A 15,954-nucleotide genomic window follows, 5' to 3' on the forward strand; every position below is an offset into this window, starting at 1 on the left:
GGCGCCGGGTTCCCCCGTTGATTTAGGAGTTTAATAAACTTGGACACATGTTCGTTTTATATATGTATGACAGTCATGAGTCTCTTCTTAAAGGCTCCTAATAAGAGGTTCTCTGGGCAGAGAGACACGTGGGCAAAGGCCTGGAGGCTTGATCTCAGCCCCTGGCCTTGAGGAACAGGTAGCCTGAACCGGGTCCTTATCAGAGCAGATCATCAGGAGCTGCTGAAATGGGCTAATTTTTCTGCCCCGACTCATCAGGGGTGGCGGCCGCTGGAGTCCAATGAAAGCTTGCTGGCAATCAATTGTCAGGTGTTGATGTGTGTATCACTGGGGTGGCATGACTCGATGTCACCTTGATTGGGGAGTTTGCAGGGGAGCTAAACGCGCTCCTGCGGTGGAATCCAGCCCATCTGCCGCCAAGGCAGGCCTCACTCAGGCCACTCTGTGTCATGAGCAAATTCTGTGTGCAAATGCAGGCAAAAGCCACTGAGAACAGGGGCGGGCAGGGACGCAAAGGCCTTGTGTCTGGAACCTGGAGGGATTCCACAGGTGCTTATCAGAACCGCCAATTCTGGGCACAAGAGGCCTTAAATCCATTAGCTAAAGGATGCCTGAAATGTTCAAAAGATGGCAAAAGAGGGGCGGCTGGCTGGCTCAGTCGGTTAAGCGTCCGACTCTTGATTTCGGCTCAGGTCATGATCTCACAGTTCGTGGGTTCGAGCCTCGTGTTGGGCTCTGTGCTGACAGTGTGGAGCCTGCTTGGGAGGCTCTCCCTCTCTGCCCCTCCCCTGCTCACGTGTTCCCTCACACACATGCTCTCTCTCTTTCTCTCTAAATAAACGTTAAAAAATTAGAAAAAAAAAAAAAACAAACGCAAAAGAAACTAGAGTCTGCATTTCGGAATGCTACGAAACACAGGCAGCATTTGAGGGGGACTGGCTTGGGTGCCTCCAGCCTCACCCGGACTGGCCTGTGGGCCCGGGTTAGCTTGAGGTTCTGGTGGGGGGCTGCCTCCTCCGTCTCATTGATTTCTGCCGGCAGCTCTGGCTAGCGTGCTAATGGCGGAACTGCTTTTCTCGTCATTCCCACGGACAGGCCCTGCGTGGGGGCCCCTCGGCCAGGCAGGCACCAGCAGCTCGGGCCAGTGTGGCCCGGTCAGGGTGTTCAGCGACACGCGGCGCTGGGCAGCCAGGCCCCTGTGCTGGGCACCAGGGGGGCACCTGCGACCCACTCTGCTGTCCCGGAACTCCCGGTTAAGGACACAGTGCCCTGCTGAGTGCTCAGGGCTGGGATGGGGGCCGGAGGAGGCGTAGGCCCAAAGGATGCCCCGCTGGACACTCCGACATCACTGGGGGGCACTGTGCCCAGCAACTGGGATGCCAGCGCGGGCCCAGGGGAAGGAAACATCCCCCTATGATAGTACCTGTCCACACTGGACTCTGGGCTCAACACACACACTGCGGAGGGCCCTCTAGGAATTCAGGGGCTAGAGCGGAGGGGCCTGGGTGGTCAGTGGGCCCTTTCCTGAGTCCCCAGCAGGGGATGCTCCTAGATCAGCCTCTTCCCCTGCAGGGAGCCCAGAGCGAACCCTTCTGCTCCCCTGAGCTCTACGTTCTGGTCTGATCTGCATCACCACCTGCCCAGACCAGCTCTGTACCTTCTGCAGGTAGGGCTGGAGCCCAGCACTGGCCTCTGGCCAAGACAACGACAACGACAATGACAACCGACCAACCTGCAAAAGGAACGCCTGTTGGGGTTCCTGAGCCGTCTCTCCGGGGAACCCGCTCCTGGGAGCTGGCTGGCTCCGAGGGAGCGTCTGGGCCAGTCCCTGGTGAGGGGCCCTCCCTCCTCAAAAATTGGCTCCCTCCAGCCTCTCACCTGTGGGGCCTCGCAGAGCGCGTGGAAGGTCGGTCCTGCACACGCCTCCGTGCAAAAGTCTGTGGGACCAGGGTGGTCCTCATTGCGTTTCTGGGCTTGGCAGAAGCCTAGAAATAACCTGCGTGCCCCACAGCAGGGATCGGCGAGCCCGGACATAAATTCAGTGCAGTCCTCAGGGCCCTTAAAAAGATCAAGGTTGGGGGGCGCCTGGGTGGCTCAGTCGGTTGAGCGTCTGACTTTCGCTTAGGTCATGATCTCGCGGTTTGTGGGTTCGAGCCCCGTGTCAGGCTCTGTGCTGACTGCCAGCTCAGAGCCTGGAGCCTGTTTCAGTCTGTCACTCCCTCTCTCTCTCTGACCCTCCCCTGCTCACGCTGTCTCTCTCTCTCCTAGAAATAAATAAAACATTAAAAAAAAAATTAAAAAAAAAAAAAGATCAAGGTTGGGACACGTGGGTGGCTCTGTCGCTTAAGCATCTGACTCGACTCTGTCTCGGCTCAGGTCAAGGTCTCACCGTTTGTGGATCGAGCCCTGTGTTGGGCTGTGCACGGACTGAGAGGAGCCTGCTTGGGATTCTCTCTCTCTCTTTCTCTCTCCCATGCTTGCTCTCTGTCTCTCTCTAAATAAATAAACTTAAAAAAAAAGGTGAATATGAGCCACCTGGGTGGCTCAGTGGATTAAAAGCATCTGACTTCAACTCAGGTCACGATATCTCAATTCCGGAGTTCAAGCCTCACGTTGGGCTGTCTGCCTTCAGCAAGAAGCCTGCTTCGGATCCTGGCTCCCTCTCTCTCTGCCCCTCCCCCACTCATTCCCTCTCTCTCTCTCTCTCTCCTTCTCTCAAATAAAGAAGCATTAAAAAAATTTTTTTTTAAAGGTGAACATGACTTAACTTTTGCCAGTGGGGAGGAGGGGGTGCAGACAGGGCAGGGTGGGGCTCAGGGAGGCGCCCCCAGTGTCTGTGGGCAGGAGATGAGCCCTGCCTGTCACATGCTCCTGTGAGTGTTACGCGTGTTGGGCAGCCTCCCCCACAGCAGACGACGCGCCCCCAGTAGGAAGAGTTCACGCCATGACTTCTGAGGGAGGAGGCGGCGGCGCGTCAGGCCACAGGGTGGTGACAGCACAGCCCTCGCCCTCGCCTGCCCTGAGGTTCCCCCGGCGAGCGGTGGGGTGACCTCAGCTCACCACTGGTGCCAGGACTCTCACCCTGCGGCCGCGTTTGCTTGCTCTGCGAGCAGACTGGGTGACGTGGGGGGCTCTGTGGGAGCTGGGGTGCGGGGGGCCGAGTCCCAGACCGACCCCGCGGCCCCCACAGACCTTCAGCTGTGGCTGCAGGAAAGGGAGACCTTTCTCCCCGAGTAACTTTGGATTACTTTCCTTCCCTTACTGACTTGATGATTTCCCCTTTCACTTCCCCTCCTCCTTCACACTCACTGTCATTCTTTTAACCTTAAAATAGAAACGCGCACTATCTTTTTTCTTCCTTTCAAGGACCTCGTGAGGAAGACTTGACCGCGTCCCTGTGCGGTCACTGGGCCACAGGAATGAGTAGAGCCACGCTTGCTGGCCCGTGGGGAGCTCATAGCCGGTGGCGGGGGGCCTGGCCTGTGGGGTTGGGAGTATGTCAGGGAAGGCTTCCAGGGGAGACAAGGGAAAGGGGCAAGGGAAGGAGGGAGGGAAAGGGACTCTGGTGGAGGAGAAAGCATGTGCAAAGGCCCGGGGGTGTGGGAAAGGGGAGCTTAGGCCAGTGGGGCTAGAGTAAAGGTGCAGATGGAAAAGGGCGGGAGTCAGGGCTCTGCCCGAGAGGTGAGAGCAGCCAATGAGGGGACTGGAATCAGATGGGGCTCAGGAGCCTCCAAGTCTGGAAGGAGGAGAGCCTTGGCTGCCAGGACACTGGTCAAGGCTGGGCTGGGCCCCCAGCTGCCTGGGTCCAGCGGCAGCTAGAACGGGCATCTGTCTCACCGGCTTAGGATCCTGGGACAGGGACAGGAAGCCCTGGCAATGGGGGCTCAGGAGACGAGCTCAGTGTTTGTTACAGGCCAGAGAGGCTGAATTCCTCGGGGAGCAGCTTGCCTCCTCAGCTCTTCCCAGGATTCAGTTGCCTGGGTTGGGATCTGCAGAGGCTCTGTGTCCTCCCATTGTCTTCCTGAAAACCTAATTCACACTAGAGTGTCAATGGCTCAAATGAAATGTGGCTGTCCTCAACTCTGGCTGTCTAGAAGAATCATCTGAGGGGTGTGTGTGAAGGTAATGACCACTGCTTTTATAAAAATAGTACATGCTTGTTCTCAAAACAAGGGCCACAGAAAAGCACAGAGAAGGAAGGAACGCCCCCGCCCCCACGTTCCCGCTAGAAGGCCAGCTTCCTGAGAGCAGGGTCTCTATCCATTCTGTTCTCTGCTATATTCCTAACACCTAGAACACTTCCCCACCCCCTGTACAAAGTAGATGCTTTAATATGGGTCATCATACAGTGTTAAGATTTGGGAAATGTCATCTACAGAGAATTCTGGAGCATAAATAAGCTAGATAGACCAGTAAATAGGTCCAAATAATTAAAAAATTAACAAAAAATTTACTTATTTTGAGAGAGAGAACACGAGCAGGGGAGGGGCAGAGAGAGGGAGACACAGACTCCGAAGGAGGCTCCAGGCTCCGAGCTGTCAGCACAGAGCCCGATGTGGGGCTCGAACCCATGAACTGTGAGATCATGACCGGAGCCCAAGTCGGACGTCCGCTCAACTGACTGAGCCACCCAGGTGCCCCTGGTCTAAATAATTTTAAAAGATGGAATTTTACCTCATATGTTAGATTTAAAACTAAAAGTAATTTTACTTGAGTTTAACAGAAAAAAAAAAAAAAACACCTAAACTAAAAACTTGCTGAATCTAATATAAGTTTTTACTTTCCACAGAGATATTAGTTCATGATGAATTTCTCTCATGTTAAGAAAAAAGACTGAAATACATCAAGAGATTGGAGTCTTGGGGTGGAAAAAATAAATGCTTCACTTAGGCAGGCTCAATTATTCCTTGGGATGAAAAAGGGGATCACTTCCCTTACACATCTTGCCTCGGATTCTAATATTGTCTTTCTGTCAAGGTTTCTAACACTTAGATTCTGTTCTGCAACCATAATTCTCCTAGTATTTCATCTTAGTCCTGCATTTCAATAGATTCCTTTCCTTTTTTTTTTTTTTAGGTATATTATGTCCCTGGATTTTGAACTTGGAGTTGTTTTAGTTGTACCAGGAGAAACTGAGAGAGACTTTGAAATGCCACTCACCTCTCCTGGGAGAAACCTACTCGGTGTCCTGTATTTCGTCATCTTTGACAAATCTAAGTTGTAGGAAGCTTACGGCAATGCAAATGATTCTTGTTCTTCGAAACGCAAATGAATTTTGTCTGGAGGAATGTAATCGATTGGTGCCCTGGGGCTACTGATCAGTTGTACACATGTCTGTAAATTCATTTCAGGGGTGTTCTAATTTTCCTTTAAACCACTGGAACATATTGCTTGTCTCCTAATTATTTAAGGAGTTAAATACAATTTTTAAAAAATTTTTTTAATGTTTTATTTATTTCTAGGAGAGAGAGAGAGAGAGAGAGAGACAGCGTGAGCAGGGGAGGGTCAGAGAAAGAGGGAGTCACAGACTCTGAAACAGGCTCCAGGCTCTGAGCTGGCAGTCAGCACAGAGCCCGACGCGGGGCTTGAACCCACGAACCGCGAGATCACGACCTAAGCGAAAGTCGGACGCTTAACCAACTAAGCCACCCAGGCGCCCCTGGAGTTAAATACAATTTTTGACAGGTGTTCATCTTATCCTGCATCAGAGGCATGAGTTTACCTTTAAAAAAAAATTGACCGTTTTAATTCGCAGCTAGATTTCATTGCTGAGTAATTTTTCTTTTTCAAAGAAGGCTCCAGGGTGCCGTTTTCCCTGATCCTTTCCATGTTGCCTATAAATTTGAACAACCTCACTGGGCATAATATTCTGTTTCCCCTTTTCCACAAACCTTTGAAGACTAAGCTTCCTTGTCTTCTCGTATTGAATGTTGCTGTGGAAAAATGTGAGGCCAGATTGATTTTTTTCCTCCCCTTGTTCATGACTTGGTTTTTCCTCCTGGGCGCCTGAACAGTTGTTTCCTTTATCCTTCAAGTCCGCTAACTCGGCCCGAGTCAGCACGTTCCTGACCGCGATCACACTCAGTCCTTCTTGCGTCTTCTCAACCTCTAAATATTCTTCTGCTTTGGCTGTTGGATAATCCACCCCAAGGACCCCAATCCCTCCGTGGTGGAAGGTCTGGGCTCCATAACGACCGTCTCTAATTGCTGGGGCTTGTCCTTCTCCTCTGAGTTCATTGTGATTATTTCAACGTTTCCTCCGTGCTATTAGTGTGCTTCTCAGACGTGCGTGCTGCGCCATGACGCGGTTTCTAGACACGCAGTGGTCTGTTTGGGTTCTCGGAGCCTGTCTTCCTGTCCGCGAGCTCCCTCTGCAAGCCCTGATGTTGTTTCTTGACTGTCTCTTCTTTGTGCTCTTCTAATTCATATGCCCACGCACTCGGCTCCATCCCGGAGCTACTGGCTTCACGGAAGCTGCCTTTGATCCTGGGCCCCTGCTCCCTTTCGGCTTTTGCGCCCTCATGTGATTTCCTTCCCTTTCCCGGCTGGGTGGTCTTGCAAGTTCTTTTCATCTGCACGGTTAGGTTAACGGGAGCAAGTCCCAAGTCCTGCATCACACAGGCACCAGTGCGCGTCCCTGGGGACAGGATGGCCACGAGGGCCGCGTGGTTTTCACCTGCCTTCCTGGTAGCCAGAGGGTGCAGGGCTTCTCTTTCCTGTCGTCCCCTAAACTCTCTGCACCCAGCCAGGGGTGTGCCCTGCTCCCACGACACTGCAGCCCAGGATCCGTGAGAATGGAGGGTCCTGGAGGCCGCGGAGACTTTCTTGGTTTGTGGGTCACTGTGTCATAAAGTGTCACTGTTACTCAGTTCGCCTGTACGGACTAGAGGAGCCGGAGCTCTGCCCTCACCCTGCTCTCCTGGGCAGCCTCCTAAACATGCCAGGCTCTGGGTCCTGGAGGCCCAGAGAGCCTGATTCGGTGGGTCTGGGAGGGAGCTCCCTCCCCAAGCAGAGGGGTGGGGGTGTCTAGGCCTGGGGCTGAGACCTGCTGAGTCATCCACCAGGGCCATTTGCATTTTGGTTGAATTAAAGGAAGACGGCTCTGATTATGTGAAATCACGTGGGTTTGAACGTTTCACGGTTTTAGAATGTCTAACTGGGGGGTGGGCAAATTGGATCAGTCGTTCTCTTGCTGAGGCCCAGAGAGAGGAAGTGACTTGCCCAAGGTCATACAGCAAGGCAGCAACAGACAGGTTTGAAGAAGCAGAAATGCCGACCCCAGACCTGGGGCCTGGTGCTCAGGTAGCCCATCCCTGAGGGCAGGAAGGCCCTTTGTCCGTGGCCCGAGGAACCCCCTTCCCATTCTCTGGTCTCGAAGAGAGGAAATGACTGCGGCCTTGCTCTGGGGAACTCTGGTCACGAGCTTCCCTGGCAGTGGGTGGCCCCCCCAACGAGGTGCACTATCAAATCCCAAGCCTCCCAGAAGGAGTGCCCCCCCATTCCGTTCATGCCCCCCATCTGCCCACTGGCATGGTAGGCTGAGCCGAGGGCCTGGTACAGCCTGGGCCCAGGCAGCAGGTGCTGCTGTCCTGATGAGGAAACAGCAACGGAAAAGGCGGCCAATCTGAGATTAGTGCTGGAGAGGGGCTCCCCCATCTGCCAGGGGAAGGGGCTGCCGGGGCAGCTGGGCTGAGCTGCTGGGCAGATATTGGGTATGGTGGGCCCCTGGCTCTGTTCTCATCAGGTGCCACCAGCCTGGTGACATCAGGCAGCCTGAAGAGAATCCGGGGGCCACCCCCTTACCCCTTACACGGCCCTCCACGGCTCAGATGGCTCGGGAAAGAACGGGACCCTCTCCACGGGGTTGTGGTGAGGATTGATTCCTGCAAAGGCACACGGGAAGCGAGACGCTCGCGTCACGGAGCCACTGAGCCCAAAATAGATCCATTCCACAAGGTAACAAGAACTACTTCTTTGGAGATTTTTGTGTGAGGTGATGGGGGAAAGGAATCTCACCGCTCACCACAGGGCTGCAATTTCGTTTCTCTCTGGGACACTTCTGATCTTTCCCGGTTCGATTCCCCTCCCCCCTCCGCCCCCCACCCCGTCACCGTCCCTTCTAATGTTCAGTCCCAGCTCTCTCACTAGGAGAGAGGGGGGCTGACAGAGGCCCCCAGGTGTGTCCCGGGCAGTGTGTGAATCAGGGGGACACAGGGGAACCCCGGGAGAGAGGCCCAGCTCCGGATTCCAACTCAGGCGTCCCAACCTGAGCACATCACCCCGGTTGTGGGCTTCCTGGCTCTTCACAGCAACCCCGGCAGGAAGATGGGCCAGGCGGCTACCACTGAGATTCTGCCCCACGGAACCCCATTTTTCGGATGAGAAGTTAAGGGCTCGTCTGGCTGACGGGTGCAGGGCCGGGACCCACCCCATTCTGCGAGTCCTCCAGCTGCTGTTTGTCACATCTGCGAGTCCTCCAGCCACTGTTTGTCACAGACTCCCAACACCCCTCCACATCTGACCCTGCGGGTGCCCGGCCACCACGCTGTGCTATCCACCCACAGGGTCTGTGATGGCGCCTGCCTCCAGGACAAGGCTGCAGACGCCTCTTGTTACCGCCAACCAGCATCACCCAGTTTTGCCTGGGATTTTACACTGGGAATGTGCTCTCCCCGTCTTATTGTGGTGAGTGAGCCCTCCCCCCTCTTTGGAGAAAGCCTGGCTCTCAAGGAAGGAGAGGCCGGCTGACCTGCTCTCATCTCTGTCCCAGGGCCTTGGTCCCTGTGTGTTCCTGGGAGTGGCTACCCTGTCTGGGCAAGGCGGGTGGGGGTGGGGGGGTGGGTTGCTGGCAAGGACCCTGAAGCGGGCCTGAAGCAGGTCTCCTAACCTATCGGGGGTGCTGGCCCCTTTGGCAACCTGATGAAGTTGTGGCCTCTTCCCCAGAAATCTGCACCGACTCACAAACCTAAAACTGACCATTTGGGAGGGGCGCCTGGGTTTGGCTCAGGTCACGATCTCACAGTTTGTGAGTTCAAGCCCCAAGTCGGGCTCTGAGCTGACCGTACAGACAGCCTGTTTGGGATCCTCTCTCTCTGCCCCTCCCCTACTTGCGCACATGCTCTCTCTCTCAAAAATAAATAAATAAATAAATAAATATTTTAAAAATCCTCTTACAATTTGGGAGATTATATACCCTCCGACCTCTCCTTGGGTTTTCCAGGAGTTCCTGGTCTGGATTAAGGCCTCCTATGTTACGGGGTGCTGCCTGCCAATCTCTGGGCCCCCCGAATCTGGATGCTGAGGTCCTACCTCAAGGGGACGGCTTGGTTTGAGAAAACAATTTCGTGAAAGGATTAGGTTGAGAATGGCGGGGCCCAACGAGTGAGAACTTTGTCTGGATTATGCTCCAGTCAACTCTGGCACAAGTATACGTCTCAGACGACACACACCTGGAGCGACAACCGCCCATGTGCGCGAGCGAGCGCCAGGCACGGTGCTGGGGCCTTCTCCCACACTGGCTCGTCAAATCTTCCTCACGCTCAGCCCCACAGGGTTGTGCTGTTACGAGCTCTCTGAGGCAAAGGAAAGCTAAGTAAATTACTCAAGGTCACACAATAAATTGACCTGACTGGCCTTTGACCTCAAGTACCCCGGCACAGCAGTCTTTTGTCAGTCTTCCTTCCTATGAACTGTGAGACTCATCGCCAGGGGAAGCCCCGTTCTGTTCTGAGACTCTTCTGTTCCCAGCTCAGCTGGATCCTGTGGGGTCTGGGCAAAGACAGCGGGCTTCAAGTCAACACCGAAATGGCGTGTATCTGGAAAGCCTCTGTAACACACTGGCGCCCCGGCCCCTCGTCTGAGTCCCCAGTGAACCGTATCATGCAGTGGCATTTGCCAGGCCTGGCCGGGAGACAGAGCTCCGCGCTCAGGCAATTTTGGGTGGTAACGTGATTCCACTTGACCCCACAGGCCGGCAAGGCCTGGGAAATGTCAGCCTACACTCGTCTCCACCGTTTTTAAGGGGGTTTCCTTCGCCCCCCGGTACACCCTGCACAGTGCCTACAGGGAACAGCCGTCCTGCTTCCTTGCTGCAGAGCCACCTCCGTAGGGGGACCCTCAGTGCCCGAAGGGGCTGTAGAGCTCTGGCTCTTGTGACACCAGACCTCTGCCTGCAAAGGGCTCCCACTGAGCAAGGCTGTTCCACTGTCGCCTTCTTAAACACCCTCTGGATGGTTCTCCACCCAACAGGCTCGTCCAACACAACGTAGTTGGGGAAGCTTGGCCATCATGGGGAAACCAAGGGGGAAAGAGAGGAGAATGGCTTGCCCGAGGCCCAGAGCTCAAATTCCCAGCAGCTGAGGTTTGTCTTCATCCTGAGGGCTGACCCCTGGCGCCCTCTCCTCTACCTGAGGCCAGTGGGCTGGGGTGACTGGCAGCATCAGCCTTACCGGGGGAGCCTGTAAGGAGTGCAGACCCTCCGGCCCCAGATCTTCTGAATCAGAAACAGATTTAATTGGCCCTCCAGTGATGCTGGAGCTGCTGAGAACAGCTGGCCTCAGCCTCTGCCTTCTCAGCTGGAATGTGGAGCCCGGCCCAGGTAGGAATGACTGAAATTTGAATTCTAAACCCTCCATACATCTTGGTCGTTCCCTGAAGCCTTCCCCACACGTGGGTGATTCCAGATACACAGGGAGCTAGAAACAGATGCTGGTGGCTGTACACATCTTAGCACATGGGAAATGATGCATCGCCAAATCAATACATGGGGAAATCAGCTAGCTCTTTGAGAATAACACAGTAATAACCAAAACCATCAGTAAACACACACAAAAGGGAATCTAAGTGAATATCAAGGCCAGCTTCCACTTGTTTTGGTGAAGCCAGAGGTGGAGAGGGAAGAAGCCTTTAGGGACTGGTTGGCCACAGTGCTCCACAGGTCTGGCACTACCAACTGGGCTGTGGGATTGTAAGGTTCAGCAAGCCCTGGGCCCCTGTCCCCATCCTCCTACCATAGCCTCCTATAAAGAGGGCAGTCTAGGCAGATGACTTTACGGTGGCCCTCTTCATCTACCCACCATCTACCCATGACCCATTCATTCATCCACCCATCCGTCTACTCGTTATCCATCCATCCACGCACCTATCTACCTATCACCCATCCATCCATCTACCCATCACTCATCCATCCATCCATCCACCTATCTACCTATCACCCATCCAGCCATCTATCCATCTACCCATCACCCATTGACTCATCCACCTATTCATCCACCCACCCGTGACCCACCCACCCACCCATCCATCCATCCACCACTCATCTACCCATCACCCATCCACCCATCCACTCATCACCCATCCACTCATCCATCTCCTATCCAACAAATGTTATTAGGCAACTGCTGTATGCCAGGTCTTCTGGCCACAACCCCAGTCTGGGACAAAGCGCAAGGCTAAGCTAAGGACTATGGAGGAAGTGATGGGGACTTATGTTGTGTCCCCCATCTCCTGTGCAGCAACTGCTCCTTGAATGGGAGTTCCTGCTGTCTCCTTGAGGTCACCTAAGCAGGTGACCCAGCCCAGGGCACTTGTCCCCTTGAAGTCAGGTGGGGAAGTGTCATTTTCTGCTCAGGAGTGGGTTCCTGGGTGGGCTCTTTGGCCCTCTCACCCTTCCCAGAAGGTGAGAAAGAGAGCAGAGGAGGGTACACGGGACTCTAGTGGGGTTGCATGAGCCTGGGGCACCTGGGCTAGGTGGCCACTCCAGCCTCCACCCCATGCAAGTCCCACCCCACTGGTGCCAGCAGGCCTCCCCCCTGGGAGGGGGTGGCCGCCCATGGCCCCAGAGCCTGTTCCTAGAACACGGGGGTCCTCCCCCACAGTCCTTCTGGAGCAAAGCTGAGCGGCTGCTCTTTGCTTTACTTGATTATAAAACGGATACAGAGCTTGTTGTAAAAGTCAATCAATTCACAAAAGTAAAAATCACCTCAATTTGGCCACTTTCACTATTTTGATAAGCAACTTTTTACACACACACACCCCTTTAGCAGCTGTCTGTGCTGTTCTATAGCCTGCTTTTAAGGAAAAAAGAAAGCTCTTGTTTCCAGGGTAAGGACTACGGAGTGCCCTGTGCCCCGTGTGGCCCTGGGCTGGGCGGTGTGACAGGAGGGACTCGCAGTGAGGTGGGAGGAGGTGGCACCATCCGCTCCCCGACAACCGCTGTGTGACTCTCCAGGCCCAGGCCAAAGCCCGGGGCATTCACCACATTCTCTTGGATAAAATGTAAATTAGCACAGAGCTGGATTTCTTCCTGTGGCGGGTGTGGCCTCAGAGGGTTACTTGCCAAGCTTGGAGGCGGCGTGGGCAACGCGAACACACGCACACGCACCCCACACATCGTAGGAGACCTGGAGCCCAGGGGCCTGAAGTGGGGCCTGCGCCAGGGTCCCCCGCTGACCCTTCAGGAAACAGAGTGACCTCTGTTGGTATCACCCATGCAGACGCACCGTGTCTCCGGGATGTCACCAGAGCCCGCCTGCCCTGCTTGGCCAGTGGGATAGCTCCTGTGACCCGGGACCCTGGAAGCTGCCAGTCTCTCCCCGGAGCAAGGGCCTACTGTGTGTCTGCTGGCGTCCAGCTCCTCCGCTCCGGGCCCTCCTGACCCCGTGTTCGGATCCGATCCTAGCTCTCCCCTCTTCAGTGCCTTCCCAGGGCACAAGGCCATGCCCCTCAGTTGTGACCATCGGGGCTGGCTTCCCCACCTCCCGCAGCCCGTCCTGAGCCTGGGCAGGCCCCCTGTCGGGTTAGGCTCTGTCACACCTCCAAGCTCTTTCGCCTGGGGGCTCCTTCTCTTGTTCTGAATTCCTACTCATTCTTCAGGGCTTGAACCTCACTTCTTGTGTCCCCTGGACTGGACGAGGCCTCACCCGGGGGCTCCCCCAGCTGTGCCAGCACCGCTTCTGCTCCCCCCGCTGACCGAACCCCGCTGAGGGCCAGGGCCATGCCCGAGTCTGTGTCCCCACCGGCAGGTGTTTGCGGAGCACCTGCCCACAAGGGTGCCCACTGTCACCTCAGGACACGGGGACCAGGTGTTTCCTTTCTCGTGCAGGTGAGAAACTGAGGCTCAGAGAAGCCACGGAGCTTGCAAAGGTCACTCACCTAGCGTGGAAGGCGCAGGGCTGCTCAGCTGGGCGCGGGGAAGCCGGCGGTGACAGATGGACCACAGTCCCCGTTCTCGCGTGCACACGTGCATGAGGCTCGCGTGGGCGACTTCTCTCTGGCACTAACTGTCAAACCACAGCCGCCGCAGACATTCACGCTTCTGTCTTGAGGTTAGCTGGGTTACAGCGTCCCGAGGGTCACGAGATGCTCAGGGTCCCTTGCGGAGGAGGCCCCCAAGTGCCGGGTCTGGGCACGGCTCCAGTCAGAGGCCCCGGTTTCTCCGGCTGGGATTCGGTCTGACGGAGGCTCTACAGACCCTTCCTAGATCAGCGAAGGTCTGCTGGGTCGGGGTTCGCAGCTCACCCCCCTACCTTCCACCCCTGGGTTCACGCTCTGGGTTCTGACGCGAGGGCGTCGTCCCCGTGGGAGGCCGGGACCCGCATGCTCCGCTCTGACCCAGAGCCGGACACAAGGCCGGGCCTGACCTTCGCGGGGCCTCAAGGCTCCTGGCGGGGACTGAGGACACGGGGCCAGGATAGGCTGACACTTGCAGCCTGTGTGTGCGTCAGGCTCTGTGTGGGACCCAAAGGGACAGAGGTGCACTGGGGTGGACTCCAGCATCCTGAGTAGGTCCAAGGGCATCTGAGTCACCGATGGCCGCCCACGGTCACCAAGCCCACTGTGGGATGGTGGAGCCACGCAGTCAGGCTGTGAGGACACCAAAGGCCCAGCCTCAAGCCCTCATCCCTGCTCAGGGGATCCCTCCCCTCCCCAGCGTTGTGTGGGGTCAAGTTTGGACTTCTGTCCCCTTATTCCGCCCTCTGTCCTCCCCCAACAACCAGGAGCAGAGGGGCCCAGCAGCCACCCCAGCCACTGTGGGGTCTGTTTCCCTCTTTTCTTTCCCGCCAGCAGGGACCACGGGCCTGGCTGAGGAAAGCCAGGGTGGGTGTGTGTGTGTGTGTGTGTGTGTGTGTGTGTGTGTGTGTGTATACAGAATGAGTGCTTTTTGGAAAGCAGGGGCTTATAAAGGCCAAGGGTGCCGTCTCGTGTGCCCGGGGGCGGGGGCAGTGCCCTGCACAGCTGCAGGCGTGGAGGCCTTGCCTCGCAGCGACCAGAGGGCTGAACCCGCGGGCTAAGGCGCTGAGTGCGGTCTGGTCAGGGCTGGGCTCCCCGGAGCGCATCCCGACAGCTGGCTCGTCCCTCCCGTCTGCGAGGCCACGTGGGGGCCATGGCAGCTGCACCGAGGGAGAAGTGACTGCCGGAGCCTCTTGGGGACGCCACCCTACCCTCGCAAGAGGCCCGCAGGCCACTATGCCAGGGTGGGAGGCCGAGGCTGGACGGGACCGGTGGCTGCTGCCCGCCTCGGCAGCTGCTTGCAGTGACCTGGGGCGGGTGGGCCTCGGGGGCCCGGAGCGGCTCCCAGTTGTAGAAGGAGAGGCCGTTTCTTGGGAAGAGCAAGGGGGCCTGGACCGCGGCCTCTGCTTCCTCTTCCTGCTTCTGAAGAAAAACCGCAGGTCAGCTGTGCTGGCGGATAACTCTGCAGCTCTGTCCCCGGAGGCTCCCCCCGGGCCCTGAGGTCTTAGCAGTTGGTGGCAGGTGGCCCGCAGGGCTTTGCATGGAAAAATGGGGTTGGGAGAGGAGGCTGGATTGTGCAGGGAAAGGAGCACAGACCTGGATTCCTTACAGGTTATTGTCTAAACTGGAGCGCTTTCCAGAAGGAGAGTGAGCGGTCTTAATTACAGCAGGGCAGCAAATATAAACTGGGACTCTTCAGGGCGAACCAAGGTGCATGTTACCCTACTTATTACCACTTCCTAGCTGTGTGGGTTCGGGCAATTACATAACCTCTCTGAATTCTGGTTTCTGCAAACAAAAGGCTCTAAAATCATGTGCTTGCCTCCCAGGGCTGTCGGAGGGATTAAAGGAGCGAATTAAATTATGTGAACATTTCTGGAACAGCCCTTGGCAGAGAGGGGGCTTTGCTGGTCTGTTCTCCTCCTGTGAGGAAGTGGGGTCCTCGTCCTTAAAAGCAAGGACCTGTCAGTTGTTTGGGGTCCTCATGGGGGAAGAGCCCAGCGAGGGTGTGGATACAGCTGGAGTCACATTCCAATCCTTCCTGTGTCCTCCAGAGGGCTGACGCCACCGGCCCTGCCCTCAAGCCTCCCCGCATCTGAGCAGGGTGGGACTCTGGTGGGCTTGTCCCTGATCTTCCTTCTTCTTTCCTCGCTGTGGCGGCCTCTGTGCGCATGGGGGCCACACCAGGCCCGGGAGCTTTGCGGTCAGCGGCTCTCTGGCCACCAGGGGCACAAAAGCCAGGGGGTCCTGTGGTCCTGAGGTTGTCCCTGCGTGGATGCAGCCACCTCCCCTCCAGGGGATCTGGGAAGGCTGAGGCAGAAGAGGAGGAGGCTGCTAGCAATTTCCGTGCCTGTTCCTGGGGCCCGAGGACCTGGAGGAGGCTGTTCCAACCCGGAGTTTTTCAAGGGCTGGGTGTGGGGGCAGGTCACAGGTCTCCAGGCCTCGGGTTCCCGCTGGGAGGCGGCGTCAGGGTCGCCTCAGCAACCTGATCCCCCTTGTCTGGGCAGCAGAGGCCTCAGTAAAGGGACGAACGGGTGAGGTGGGAGCCAGGAAGTGCAACGCTGTCTGTGGCGTCAGCTCTGTGCCAAGGCCGCACCCCACCCCCCAAAGCCAGAGCCGCTTGCAGGTGGAAGGGGGAGGCCTCCTGCCAGCTGCCCTTGTGCACCGATCGCCCACACTCCCAGGTGGCCCTATGCGGGGCACACGGTCCCAGCAGCCTCAGCT

Source organism: Hyaena hyaena, unplaced genomic scaffold (assembly GCF_003009895.1).
Source record: "Hyaena hyaena isolate Hyena2069 unplaced genomic scaffold, ASM300989v1 scaffold_13, whole genome shotgun sequence".
NCBI classification, from domain to species: Eukaryota; Metazoa; Chordata; class Mammalia; order Carnivora; family Hyaenidae; genus Hyaena; species Hyaena hyaena.